This window comes from Rhincodon typus, chromosome 3, assembly GCF_021869965.1.
Source record: "Rhincodon typus isolate 14 chromosome 3, sRhiTyp1.1, whole genome shotgun sequence".
In the NCBI taxonomy this organism is placed as follows: Eukaryota; Metazoa; Chordata; class Chondrichthyes; order Orectolobiformes; family Rhincodontidae; genus Rhincodon; species Rhincodon typus.
The window spans coordinates 30036193-30048656 of record NC_063334.1 but is presented as its reverse complement, the minus strand read 5'-3'; the positions used below and the strand labels follow the sequence as shown (position 1 = coordinate 30048656).

Sequence of the window (12464 nt, the reverse complement as noted above, 5' to 3'; positions counted from 1 at the left end):
TCGGTGCCCTTAGAAGGTGGTGGTGAGCTGCCTTCTTGAACAGCTCCAGTCCACCTGCTGTGGATTCACCCATAATGCCACTAGGGGCAGAATTTCAGGATTCTGACCCAGCATGTGAATGAACGGCGATATATTTCCCAAGTCAGGATGGTGAGTGGCTTGCAAGGGAACTTGCATATGGTAGGAACATTCCCATACATCTGCTGCCCTCATCCTTCTAGATGAAGGTGATCGTGGGTTTGCAAGGTGGTGTCTGAGGATATTTGGTGAACTTCTGCAGTGCCTCTTGCAGATAGTACACACTACTGCTACTGAGCATTGGTGAAGGAAGGAGTGGATGCTTATGGACGTAGTGCCAAATCAAGCTGGCTGCTTTGTCCTGGATGCTGTCAAGCTTCTTGAGTGTTGTTGGAGCTGCACTCATCCAGGCAAGTGGGGAGTATTCCATCACACTCTTGACTCGTGCCTTAGAGATGGTGGACAGGCTTTGGGGAGTCAGCAGGTAAGTTAGTCGCCAGTGTATTCCTAGACTCTGACCTGCTCTTGTAACCACTGTATTTATGAGGCGAGTCCAGTGGAGTTTCTGATCAATTATAAGTCACAGGATTTTGATAGTGGGGGTTTCAGTGATGGTAACACCATTGAATGTCACAGGGCATTGGTTATTTCTTATTGGTGATGGTTATAGCCTGGCATTTGTGTTGTGCGAATGTTACTTGCCACTTGTCAGGATATTGTCCAGATCTTGTTGTTTCAGTACCTGAAGAGTCACGAACGGTGATGAACATTGTGTAATCATTGGTGAACATCCCCACTCTGACCTTATGATGGAGGGAAGGTGATTGATGAAGCAGCTGTAGATGGTTGGGCCTGGGACACTATCCTGAGGAACTCCTGCAGAGGTGTCCTGGAGCTGAGATGACTGACCTCCAACAACCACAACCCTCTTCTGATGCGTTAGTTAGGATTCTAACCACTGAAGAGTTTGCCCCCTGATACCCATTAATACCAGTTTTGCCAGGGCTCCTTGATGCCACACTCAGTCAAATGCAGCCTTGATGTCAAGGGCTGTCACCCTCACCTCACCTCTGGAATTCAGCACTTTTGTCCATGTTTGAAACAAGGCTGTAATGAGATCAGGAGCTGAGTGGCCCTGGCGGAACACAAACTGGGCATCACTGAGCAGGTTACTGCTGAACAAGTGCTGCTTGATTGCATTTTTGATGATACCTTCCATCACTTTACTGATGATTGAGTAGGCTGCAGGGGTGGTAATTGGCTGGGTTGGATTTGTCCTGCTTTTTGGTGTACAAGATATACTTGGGCAATTTTCCACACTGTCAGGTAGATGCCAGTGTTTTCACTGTACTGGAAGAGCTTAGCTAGGGGAGTAGCAGGCTCTGGAGCACAAGTCTTCAGTACTATTGCCAGAATGTTGTCAGGGCCTGTGGCCTTTGTAGTATCCAGTGCCTCCAACCGTTTCCTGGTATCACATGGAGTGCATCGAATTGACTGAAAAATGCTATCTGTTTTGCTGGGACCACTGGAGGATGAGATGGAATATCCACTCAGCACTTCTGGCTGAAGATTGCTGCAAATGCTTCAGCCTTATCTTTTGCAGTGATTTGCTGGGCTCTTCCATCATTGAGGATGGGGATATAAGCCTCCTCCTCCAGTGAGTTGTTTAATTGTCCACCACCGTTCACGACTGGATGTGGCAGGACGGCAGAGCTTAGATCTGATCCGTTAGTTGTGGGATTGCTTAGCTCTGTCTATCACTTGCTGCTTTTGCTGTTTGGCATGCAGGTAGTTCTGTTTGGTGGATTCACCAGATGGACAGCTCATCTTCAGGTTTGCCTGATGCAGTTCCTGGTATGCCCTCTTGCTCTCTCCATAGAACCAGGGTTGATAGCCTGGCTGATGGTAACGGTTGAGTGGGGGATATGCCAGGCCATGAGGTTACTAATTGTGCTGAAATACAATTCTGTTGATGGCCCACAGTGCCTCGTGGAAACCCAGTCTTGAGCTGTCCCATTTACCATACTGTTAGTACCACATAACACGATGGAGATTACTCTCAATATGAAGCGGGACTTGGTCTCCATAAGGACTGTCTGGTGGTCGCTCTTACCGATACTATCATGGACAGATGTATCTACAGCTGGCAGATTGTTAACGATGAGGTCAAGTATACTGTTCTCTTTTGTTGGCTCCCTCACCAACTGCAGCAGACCCAGTCTAGCAGCTATGTCCTTTAGGACCTGACAAGCTCGATGAGTAGTACTGCTGCCAAGCCACTCTTGGTGGTGGACACCGAAATCCCCCAGAGTACATTTTGTGCCCTTGCCATCCTCAGAGCTTCCTCCAAGTGTTGCTCATCAAAAAGTACCAACTCATCAGCCATGGGAGGGTGAAATGTGGTAATCAGCAGGAGCCTTCCTTGCTCATGTTTAACCTGAGGCCATGAGACTTCATGGGTCTGGAGTCAATGTGTAGGACTCCCACAGTAATTCCCTCCTGACTACATACCGCTGTGCTGCCACCTCTACTGGGTCTGTCCTGCCGGTGAAACAGAACATATCCATGGATGGCAACGGTCATGTCTGGGAGACATTGACTGTAAGGTATGATTCCATGAGTATGACTATGGTCAGGCTGTTGCTTGACTAGCCTGTGAGCTCTCCCAATTTTGGCAGTAGCCCCCAAATGTTAGGGTGGAGGACTTTGCAGGGTCAACACGGCTGTTTCTACCTTGGTCTATTCCTGTGCCCGGGTTGATGCCAGGTGATCCGTCCAGTTCCATTTCTTTGAGATTTTGTAGCAATTGCTACAACTGAATGGCTTGCTAGGCCATTTCAGAGGACAGTTGAGAATCAACCATAGTGCTGTGCGTCTGGAGACACATCGGTCAGACCAGGTGAAGATGGTAAATTTCCTTCCCTGACAGACATTAGCCAAACAGATGGGGTTTTCTGACAATTGACAATGGTTTCATGATCATTTGTAGACCCTCAATTCCAGGTTTTATTTAAAAATTGAATTCAAATTCCACCATGTGCCATGGCAGAATTCAAACCTGGATCCCCAGAACATCACCTGGGTCTCTGGGTTATTAGTTTAGCGATAACATCACTAGGCCATCACACTCACTTAATCTGGACACCAGTCCTGCACCGCAGAATTCTCAGCTTCTGACCAGCTTTTGTCATGTCATATTTATATGCCTGGTCCTGTTCAGTTCCTGGTCAATGGGAGCCCCAAAATGGTGATCACGGGCATCACAGGTGTATACACGAATTACAATACTGAGACAGGGTGGATTAATCTGAAATTAGCTGAAAGGAAATCTTAAAAATCACTGGAGTTAAATAAAACATTTCAAGCTTTGCTGGTTGAAAAGTCTTGCTGGACTTATTATAGCAACCATGTCACAATGACTTAGGTCAACAGTTTAATATCAACATTTGATTTGCAAATTTGTCAGGGAATTTGCCCCCCCAATATTTTAAGTATGCATTTCTTTGTACTCAATTAACCTGGTTTGGTGGTGGAATGTTATGAAGCAATCTGGTGAAAAGATTAGTGATTCTAACATTTTCTGCACTTGGGTGTGCAAATTTATCTAATTAGCTTCCAAAAAGTGCCTGGGGTAACATTCTAAGTAAATACATGACAACGTAATTTTCATAGTTGTGCGTGTGTGGTTCAGGAGCTTCACGATTTTTGTTAGCTCCTTCAGTTGAATCCAAGAACCAATGCAATTTCATTGAAGCTTTATACATGGCAGACAACAAACTAGAATAACCAATGGGAACTTTGTACACTAACATCAGCAAAGTTTTGGCTATTTCTTCTGTTTAGCTTGTCCTGAGTCTCACTGCCAGCTTAGAAAGCAAATGTGTGATAGTCGAGGTGTCCAGGGTTGGAAAGAAAATTGGTTTTAAGGTAAATTACAGGTCATCCTCAGAAGTTAAAAATAGTACACAAAGCAAAATCTGGCTATTTTCTAACTCACTACATTATCTCACCTTACTTCCCACTCTCATCCCAACTTGATATCCTTCCCTCAAATAGCACATGCAGATATTTTGAGTCAAAACTTTTCACTCAACCTTTCATGAGCAAAACTGAGCCAGGTAAAACTCAGGCAGGAAGACATGGGAATAATACTCAGATGGAAAAAGGATGTTTGAACACTCCATGTATTACTGCTAATTTCCCATCTGTCCTCACCGCAGCAATGATAGAGCTGAATGAATTCACTCCATTGTCACTGGTTCTGAACTAGTCTGTGCGCCTCAAACATCTGGAGCTCTTCTGTGACAAGTCATTCTTATCATACTCTATCCAGTAAATGGTCTGATTTGACTTCATTTGACATTGATGACGACTGTTTTGAGAGAACGCTTTCAAGTCACAGCATTTCATGAGTCCTGGCTCAGAATTCAAAGTGACGCTGAATTGTACCCAAGTGTTATTGGAATATAATTTATTATCTCAAGTATAGTAGCACACAATGCAGAAGTTGACTGATTGAAATAAAAACCAATATTCTATAAACAGTGATCTGGCAGCAAAGACTAATCTTGCCTACGAAAATAATGCCGAGTCATCAGGCATGTTCAGGTTTATTTGATAGTACCATGAAACTGAAATTAATGCTGCTGCCTTAAGCAATATGTTAAATTAGTAGAGAAAATAAAATACATCTTCTACCCTTTTTAAAAATTACTTCAAAAGGATACACATGCACATAAAAGATGTGGAGTGGGAGTGGTTGAGAATCTCAGTAAAATTAGCTTTGAAGCTCCAGGAGACCATCAATGCACTAATTGTTGTCTAAGGCCAAAAAAGTTTCTGGTGATTAAATAACTCGGTTTCAGCACAACAATACTCCAGTCCTTCTTGTTATCCCTGTTGTAAACAAACATACACGGTCATGGGTATAAAAGCAGGATTCGGTTGCTTTAGGATATTATCTTGATCAACTTGGCTAACACTCATTAATGTACAGTACTCCACTCAGCCACAATCACTAATTTTTCCAATCAAATCAGAAAAAGAATTCATATTTATTTATGCAGATAACTGGGCGCCTGATGATATAAATCACATCACCTAACAACATCTTACACTTCAGATGCAACATTTCAACAAGTGCTAGACCAGTTTTGAACTTGTAAGAATACATAAAAATATGTGATTCACAAATAAACTGAATAAAGGCAACTTGTATTGTGATTGTTTATTAAAACAAATAGCCATTAACTAAAGAAAATTGCACTCCTAAGTTTGGCGTCTTTGACGACAAGTCTCTCTGACAGAGGCATTAAAATTGAATTGGGATAGTGCATTTTTTATCTGGACACCAATATGGAGTTGTTGCTGCAGAGTGAGGTTGAAACAATCAAAAAACGTTCACCTCTGGACAAACATTCAACAATGCAGGCTTTTCTTTATATATCTAGCATTCCATATCTGAGAAAACCTCTTCTGCAGGCCCAAGCATGAAATTTCGTTGCTTGCGACCGGCAATGACGTGTGCAAGTTTTTTCATTCAAAGATCTACAATTCTGCTACTGAAATAACGGAACCATTTTTCACCATGTAAATGCTGATTGACAGCACACAGATGTCTGGTCTGTTCAAACACCTCTCCAACCTTTCCAAGCAAACATACATATCATGTCAATTTTTCATAATTAACATTCTAAAATACACATATTATCCTCATTGTTACTGTTGCAAATGGTGCCGTTCTATTCGCATTCCGTGCCATGTTGTGGCTTAAGCCATATAAAAATACCCAGTTATTTGTGAGCACGTTCTACGAGACAGTTTTTAGCACGGGACAGAGTGCAGGTAAAAAAAACACTTCTGTATTAGTCTAACCAATTTACAAAAGGGCCACTGAACCGTGCAAATTATCGGTTTCTGACAGTTAAAAAATTGGCAGGAATACATGACTTGGAATTCTACTTTTGGTAATGCAAAACAAATTGCTCACCTCAAAGTCCCTGTTCATTTAAAATAAAGCCATTAACACTAACTCCTCACATGACCTGTTCTTTGTTCTCCTCGTGAGTCTGTTCCTGGGCTCGGCCATTAACTGCCCCTTTTCCATGGCTATATTTGTGCCCGGGTGTCTAATACTCTCGACATCTTTTGGGGGAGGTGGGCACTGCAGGGTGTGGGGTGCTCTATTTCCCCCTCCAATTCTATTTTGATTTGATCCCTGCCCTCCCCTTCACTTTTTTGTTCACATAGGCATTGCCCCCAGGGGCTCTGCTTGCTACAGGTTCCTTGGTCACTTTAGTCTACCACCAGGAAAAGCACCATCAGGAAAGTAATTTTAAAGTGTTTTTAACTGTGTCTCACACCTGCGGACACCAAGAAAACTTTTTTCTGAAGGAGGGTCTCGGCCCGAAACGTCAGCTTTCCTGCTTCTCTGATGCTGCTTGGCCTGCTGTGTTCATCCAGCTCTACACCTTGTTATCTCAGATTCTTCAGCATCTGCAGTTCCTACTATCACTTCTGTTCTTTGTTGACTCTAAATGATTACATTGGGTTTGGTCTGGCTGACAAGATCTTGATTTTTTAGGATGCACAGCATTAACAGAACTGTTGTGATGTTAAGGAACTGGAATCATTCAAATTTTTGGCAAGTTCTACTCCAGACGACAGTTTTATCCCTCTTTCAGGTGAAACCATAAGGTAACTAGATAAGTGAAGTAATTCAATTTCTATGCAGTGCATTTATGCATCTGGGAGAAACAGGAATTGCTGCAATACGACCAAAAATTTTAATGACTGAGTTACTGCAAAGAATGACTCAAGTCAAAAACATCCAAGTATAGAAAGCAGGAGGACAATGTCGTGGGTGAACATGTATGATAAGGCAGTTAACACACATTATTCAATTAAAATAAAAAGAGGCAGTGCAACGAAGGATTTAAATCAATTACAAATTCAAGATCGACATGAGCTAGATCATGTATTTTCAAGCAGGTTTTTTACGCCCTTGGAAATTGAGAATTACATATTCTGAAATCTTTTACAAAAGCAAGTGTGTAGTCTGTTAATCCCCTTTTGATTCAATTTACAACAGAGTTTGAGATTCACAAAATTCACCAACAAAAGAACGCAAAGGAAGAGAGGAAGCAATGAAAAGGTGGTAAAAACTTGTGTATGAACAAATAGCAAGTGCACTGATCAAGATTACATTAACAAAAATAAAGAAAGCCACCGCTAATCATGCTCTTGCAGGCAAACAGATATGCACAATGTTTGTACTCCTGCTAACAGCACTCCTTTTGGGGAAAAATATTAGAACAGCAAAGAAAGGAATGCAATGTTTCATGCAGCAGAAAGCACTCAATGCCAAACTCGAGTAGTAAATTCTTACATCAGTAAATCTCAGCCTTGAATATACTGAACGACTTAGCCTGAACAGTCCTCTGCAGTTAGAAATTCCACAGATTCATTACCCACAGAAAGAGAAATCAGATCTATTCACGTTCAGAGGGGTCACTGGACCTGCAACATTAACTCTGCTTTCTCTCCACAGATGCAGACAGACCTGCTAAGTTTTTCCAACAATTTCTGATTTTGGTTCCCATTCATCAGTCTCAAATGGGCAAACTCTTGCTCGGAGATTATGCCCTCCAACTCTAGATTCTCCCACAAAGGGAAACAAGCTTCCCATATGTATACTCTCCTGCCCCCGAACAAACCTATGCTTCATTAAGATCACTTTTCATTTTTCTAAACTTGAACGATTTTCAGTACAACCTACTCTACTTCTTCTAAGAAAATCCCTCCTTATCCAGCATCAACCTCAGAAACCTTCTATGGATTACTTTTAGTGCCAGATCTGCACAAATCCTCAACTGCACACAATCCGTGAACTCAAGTTGTACAAAACCTTGCACTTGTCAATTTTTTTTTTACAACTTTCAATGATCCTAGCCTTCACAACTGTCAGGGATTGAGAAATCCAGCATGATTGAAGGTTGTTTCTCAGACTGGAGGCTTGTGACGAGTGACGTGCCAAAGGGGCCGGTGCTGGGACCTCTGTTATTTGTTATTTACATAAGTGATCTGGATGCGATTGTACAGGGCATGATTGCTAAGTTTGCGGATGGTACAAAATTAGGAGGTATTGTTGATAGTGAAGAAGGTTATCAAAAATTACAGAGGGATCTTGATCAAACGGGGAAGTGGGCTGAGGATTGGCAAATGCAATTCGACACAGATAAGTGTAAGGTGTTGCACTTTGGAAAGTCAAACCAAGGTAGGACTTATACAGTAAATGGTAAGGTCCTGAGGAGTGTTGTGGAACAGAGGGACCTAGGAGTACAAGTACATAGTTTGTTGAAAGCGGTGTCACAGATGGACAGGGTCGTGAAGAAAGCATTTAGCATGCTGGCCTTCATCAGTCAAGGCACTGAATATAAGAGTTGGGAACATTATGTGAAAGTTGTATAAGTCGTTGATGAGTATTGTGTACAGTTTTGGTCACCCTGTTACAGGGAAGACATAGTTAAACTGGAAAGTGTGCAAAGAAGATTTATGAGGATGCTGCCAGAACTAATAGGCCTGAGGTATAGGGAGAGGTTGGCCAGGATAGGACCTTATTCCTTGGAATGTAGGAGAATGAGGGGTGACCTTATTGAGATGTATAAAATCATGCGGGGCATAGATACGATGAACGCATATAGTCTTTTTCCCAGGCATGAGGAATTGGAAATTGGAGGGCACAGATTCAGAGTGACAGGGAAAAGATTGAAGGAGGACATAGGGGCAACTTCTTCACGCAGAAAGTGGTGCATATATGGAATGGACTGGAGAAAATGGCTGAGGCAGATACAATAGCAACGTTTAAAAAACATTTGGATCGATACATGAATGGGAAGGGTTTAGGAGGGATATAGACCCAAATCAGGCAATTGGAACTAGCTGAGTGCACACCATGGTCAGCATGGACTAGTTTGGGCCAAAGAGCCTATTTTCATGCTGTGATTTATAGAATAAAACTCGCCGGGAAAAGAGATTCCTTTGCATCTCAGTTTTAAATCAATGTCCCTTATTCGGTTCGAGATTGCACCACCAGTGGAAACTTCTTCTCAAAGTCTACCAAAGAGCCTCAGTATCTTGTATATTTCAATAAGATCACTCCTCACTCTTCTAAACTCAAATAAGTAAAGGCCTAACCTCTTTAGTTGCTCTTGATAAGTCAACCCATCATCAGCCTGTGAATTTCTTTTGAACTGCCTCCAATGCCTTTAAATAGGGGGACCAAAACTGTGTACAGTACTCCAGGTGCAGCCTGACCAACAGCATGTACAGTTATAACAAAATTTCCCTATTTTTAAATTCTAATTTCCTAGCACTAAAGCCTGAAACTCAATTGCCTTCTTTACTACTTGCTGCACCAGGCTAACACTGTTGCAGTGCATGAACAAGAACACCCACCATATTTTAGGACTATCTCTCCATTTAATAGTCTGCCTTTTGAGACTTCCTACTAAAGAGCACAATCTCACTTTCCTACGTGAAATTCCATCTGCCAATGTTTGCCCACTCACTCAAGCCATCTATATCCCCCTGTAGAATCCTTAGATCCTCATCGCAACAAGCCCACCCATTTATTTTTGTGTTGCCAGCACATCTGGATGTATAATGAAATCACTGTACAAAAGAGACCCTTAGGCCCATTGCCAAAAACATACGACCACCAACATGAACCCCACTTTCCAGCACTGGTATGCCATAGTATTCAAGCCTATGGCCCTAGTGTTCATCCAAGTAGTTTTTCCAAAAAAAAAAAGAGACGTTTGAGGTTTCCTTCCTCAATTACCCTCCCAGGCAGTGCATTCCACACCTCCCATCACCCTTTACATGAAAAGGTTTTTCCTTAAATCCCCTCAAAACCTCCTGTGTTTCACCTTAAAATTATGCCCCTTTGTTATTGACCCTTCAACTAAAGGGAATAGCAATTTCTATCAACGCTGTCCACACCACCCAAACTTATACATCTCAGTCACGTCTCCCTTATCCTTACTAAAAACCAAAAGAACTGCAGATGCTGTGAATCAGGAACAAAAACAGAAGTTGCTGGAAAAGCTCAGCAGGTCTGGCAGCATCTGTGAAGGAAAAAAGAGTTAACGTTTCGGGTCCAGTGACCCTTCCTCAGAACTAATCCACAAACAGGACTGTCCTGGCAGACCCATTGTTTCAGCCTGCTCCTGCCCCACACAACTCATCTCTTCCTACCTTAACTTAGTCTTCTCTCCCGGTCCAATCCCTGCCCACATACATCCATGATTCCTCCGACGCCTTATGCCGGTTTCAAAACGTCCAGTTTGCTGGTTCCAGCTACCTCCTCTTTACTATGGACATGCAATCCCTTTACGTGTCCATTCTCCACCAGGAGGGTCTTGGGGCTCTCCGCTTCTTCCTGGAGCAAAGACCTGAACGATCCCCAACCACCACCACCCTCCTTCGCTTGGCCAAGCTTGTCCTTACCTTCAACAACTTGTCTTAACTCTCCTCATTTCTTTCAGGTCAGAGGGATGGCCATGGGTACCCACGTGGGCCCTAGTTATGCCTATCTCTCCATGGGGTACATGGAATATTCCTTGTTCCAGTCCTCCTCCGGCCCCCACCCACAACTCTTCCTCCGATACGTCAATGATATCATCGGTGCTGCTTCCCTCTGTCGTCTGGAATTGGAAAACTTGAATTTTGCCTCCAATTTCCATCCTGCCCTCACTTTCACGTGGTCTATCTCTGACACCTCCCGTCCCTTCCTTAACATTTCTGCTTCCATTTCCGGGGATAGGCTGGCCACTAATATCCACTACAAACCACTGACTCCCACAGCTACCTGGACTGTATATCCTCACACCCCATTTCCTGCGCTCTGAGTAAGGGTCACCAGACCCGAAACGTTAACTGTTTTTCTTCACAGGTGCTGCCAGACCTGCTGAGCTTTTCCAGCAACTTTGTTTTTGTTTCCCCCTTATTCTTCTGTGTTTCAAAGAAAACGACTTGAGCTTATCCAGTCTTGTCAGCTGAAATGCTCCATCCCATGCAATACCCTAGTGAATTTCTTTCAAACCCCCTCCAGCGCAGTCACATCCTTCTCAGAGTGTCGTGACCAGAAGTGCACTCAGTACTCAATGGTGGCCTAACCAAAAGTTCTGTACAGCTCCAACATAATGCCCTGCTCTTGAAATCTATACCCACAGCTGATAAAGGCAAGCGTCCCATATGCCTCAACTATCCTATTAACTTGTCCATCCATCTTCAGGGATCTGTGGACAAGCACTGAAGATCCCTCTGTTCCTCTTGCCATTCACTGAGTACACCCTTGTCTTGTTCTTTCTTCCCAAGCGCATCACCTTACATTTATCAAGGTTGAAACTCCAGCTGCCACTGATCTGCCCATCTGATCAACCTGTTTATATCCTCTTGTAATCTCACACCTTCTTCCTCACTGCTAACCACCTGGCCAATCTTAGTGTCATCTGCAAACTTGTTATCCACCCCACCCCTATATTTACACTCGGACCCCCTTCACACTGACACTTGCAGCACTCCACTAGTTAGATCTTTCCAACCTAAAGATGACCCATTAATCCCAACTTGGTTTTCTGTGCATTAATCAATCCTCAATCCGATGAAAGTGCAGGATTACAGGGACAATGTAGAGGAATGGCATTATGAGAGTTGCTCATTTGAAGAGCTGGTGCCAGCACAATAGACCAAATAACTGCCTCCTGTGCCGTAAAAAATTCTGATTTTGATCCTATGCACTACACCCTCAATTTACATAAATTCATATTTCAAAGTTGATCCTTTCTGAAAAGTTAGAAAAATGTTCAAAATTACTACCAACAAGATAGTGCTTTCCCATGTGTTCCTTATTAGCTCACTGTGAATACTTATGATCCAAAATAAAATTTTTGTTCATGATATCCAGAGTTATGCAGCAAAGTATTAAACTTCCAAAGGAAAGGTTCATCAGACAGAACCAGTCTTACCCATCTATTGCTGACGTGTAGTGAGATCCCTTGATCTAGTATTCATTTCAATTTTAAAAAGCCATATTATCTTCACATTTTCTGTTATCTGCTGTCGCAGAAAAGACTCAGTTCTGAATGGCTTGGATATTGAACCAGATCCAACTGTTACTAGTCACAGACATCCTACTAATCAGTTTCTCGCTAAATGCACATATAGTTAGCAACAACAGGGATCACTTGCCCCAGTCAATACAGGATTCTCAGGATCTCTCAGGGGTCAGTTGACTGTACAAAGTTTCACTATGTTTGGTCTCAAGCATTACAAAAACCAGCTCCATGGTGGTGCAAGATGCTTGTGTTTTACGCAAAGTTGATATTAGAAACGAGATTGAAAACTAATTGTTTTTGAGTACTTAGAAGCTTGCAAACCCAGTT

At 42.7% G+C, this 12464-nt stretch overlaps 2 protein-coding genes across 2 annotated transcripts in view; one reads left to right on the top strand and one right to left on the bottom strand.

Moving 5' to 3' along the window:
• The window catches only part of ptbp3 (polypyrimidine tract binding protein 3), a 78673-nt gene extending 75501 nt beyond the window's left edge, over positions 1 to 3172 (bottom strand). The window contains exon 1 of the mRNA XM_048595149.1: positions 3151 to 3172. The gene's annotated coding sequence lies outside the window, so the exon portion shown is untranslated. The remainder of the gene's footprint in view (positions 1 to 3150) is intronic.
• LOC109914496 (sushi domain-containing protein 1-like) overlaps positions 1 to 12464 on the top strand; it is a 56449-nt gene that overhangs the window by 2807 nt on the left and 41178 nt on the right. The gene's annotated exons all lie outside the window — the stretch shown is intronic.